The sequence below is a fragment of the Armigeres subalbatus genome, chromosome 2, assembly GCF_024139115.2.
Source record: "Armigeres subalbatus isolate Guangzhou_Male chromosome 2, GZ_Asu_2, whole genome shotgun sequence".
Lineage (NCBI taxonomy): Eukaryota > Metazoa > Arthropoda > Insecta > Diptera > Culicidae > Armigeres > Armigeres subalbatus.
The window spans coordinates 151,287,544-151,290,118 of NC_085140.1; the positions used below are offsets into that span (position 1 = coordinate 151,287,544).

General features: G+C 47.0%; 1 pseudogene; it reads right to left on the reverse strand.

The window, feature by feature from the left end:
- Window positions 1-1,265: 1,265 nt before the first annotated feature.
- On the reverse strand, window positions 1,266-2,575 carry LOC134209308 (uncharacterized; annotated as a pseudogene).

A 2,575-nucleotide genomic window follows, 5' to 3' on the forward strand; every position in this document is an offset into this window, starting at 1 on the left:
TTTCCGCTGATTCCAACACAGTCTCATTCGTCGTTCCTATGTCTTCGATGGTGAAGTAGTTCTTCACCGTATTGTGTAGTGTACGGTCACACATACAAACACAGCCATGTAGGTTGAGTGGAATTCCCGATGTTCTGTAGTCTCTTCCTCCATATATACACCAGCCTAGTCGTGTCTTTACCGCCACCGGTTCGTACTGTCCACCTTCCTTCGTGTTCAGAGGAATTGTTAAGCTTAAGTTGTCGACGCTGACTAATAAACGCGGCACTGCATCCTTATAACTGATCAGAAGACCTTTCAAATGTTGGAATTTTCTTATGATGTCATCATATATCAATGTCTGTCTAGCAAGGCTCAACTTTTTCACTGTAGGTATGTGCTACCATCTCCATCCGTTTCTTATCACCCGCACCTGCTATCGATAACTGCACTTCCATAGAAATGGATTCCGTTCGGGTCATGTTCGCTGCCCAGGCCAGACAAAGGGCATTGGGGATCCACGGATTCCAAGTTCTTCGACCAAGTCTTCTTCGATTAAAGTGAACGATGATCCATCATCAAGGAATGCATATGTCTTCACAATTGCTCTGGGTCCATACAATGTAACAGGAACAATGCGAAACAGAGTGGATTGCATCTTTGGGCGATGAGTATTACTGCTAACGATTTCCGGCGATGTCTCCTTGAAGGACAGCCGATTGTTCCGGTTCGAGTGTAGTAGAGGGTGATGCCGAAATTCACATCCCCCCACACCGCAGCGTCGAAGGTAGCGACAACTCCTTTTCCCATGGGCATTCAAACAATTTCGGCACAGTCCGTTGGACTGCACACACTTCCAACGTCCGTCGACCGAAAACGATTTAAATAATTCACAACTTGAAACACGATGACCTGGTTCTTCACACACATAGCGCACGTTTTCTTCTCCATCTTCGTTGTGAGCATTGATGAATCCTTTTTGCTTGCCTTTAGATTTATCCGACGAAATTAATTTACACCCTCCGGGTATGCTTGCAGTTACCTTGCTAGCTGACACAAACGCCGAAACTTTGCAGATTGACCTCGGGATATTTCTGTAAGAAGGCCGCCCATTCCATCTTGGTATGGACAGGAAGTTTATCTACTAATTCCATTAGTAATGTTGGGTTTGAAAGGTAAGTGTGTTGACCCGCCACCTCTAAATGCTATCCCGAACTCTACCAGAGTTTCCAGCTTCTCAGCCTTCGGAGCTGGAACCGACCGAACTTTCTGGAGCAGGGCGTTTATCAGGAGCTCCAGCGACCATATAGCAATTGCAGTGTATTCATCACTTGGGGAACCGTGTCTGGAAGCAATAGACGACTCCTGACCGATTCGTAAGCATCACCTTTTAGACAACGTTGCAATCGCGCGAGATTTTCAGCACTGGTATAACCACACGCGAGCGTTGAATTGACAAAGCTACTAATAAAAATAGGCCAATCCGCGGGGTCGCCATTGAAAGATGGTAAATCGCGCGGCATTACTTGCCGGGCGGCTAACTGCGAGGGGGAGGGGACATAGGTGGGCACTCCCGAGAATCCCAAGACATTATCTGGTATCGAAGACATGCTTGTTCGTATATGGTTGTACGAATGGTTGACATTTTCACCGGACTGTAGTGCGGTATCAAAGTTGGACGATATATTTTTCGTTTGAAAATCAGAACAGAAATTTGCTTTTGTGGAAACTAAGTGGCTTGGTAGAAGCCAACGTTTGATCCAGTTTTACGTTACCAAACTTCTTGGTTAGCTCTTGGATCCATTGATTATAATTTGAGGAGATAGTGTGGGGGGAGGGAATGATCCTGTTTACCTTTCTGCGCCCCGCTACTGATTCTGTTGATCCCAATCCTGGTAGATGAGAGATCTTTCGGTGCTGTTTTAGGGATTGCACCTGTGGCTCGAACTTCACCTCCTGTCGCTTCTTGTGGTAGCCGTGATGGGTTTGTTGCTTGAAGCGCAGCTTTCACTGCTGCCTGTACCGCTGCATTAATAGCCGCCTGCATCGTAGGAGACAGTTGCCCTTCCGGTAGAGGAGTCCGTTCTTGATGCCAATTTACCTGTTGGCGTGAGTTGACGATTGCAGCTGCTTCCTGGTCCTTTTGTTGGCCTTCGGCGCTATCTACCTTGCCCGTATGTTGATCAACCCACTCCTCGGTTCGTTGTTTATCTTGTTGTTGTTGTTGTGATGGATCGTCTCGTTGTTGTAGCAATTTCCTTTCCTCTGCAAACGCCTTTCGCTCCTTTTCGAGCTCTTGCCTTACCAACTTGCATTGCGCTTCCATTTCTTTCAAACGAAGCTGCATCGCAGCAACTCTACTGCTGGATCTTGAAGACGCACGAGATGATACGCTGAGTGGTGAGCAGGCCTCACATGTGAACGATTCATCAGCAATGGATTCGGTAACTCCTGCACATAAGAAATGCCACCACGCTTGACAACGATCGCATTGCACGTAGTTGTCATATGAATCCGGTCTGTCACAATTAGCGCAACTACCCTGCTTGATATTATCACCGATTTCTTTCGGTGCTCCGTCATCTGCCGAAGCCAT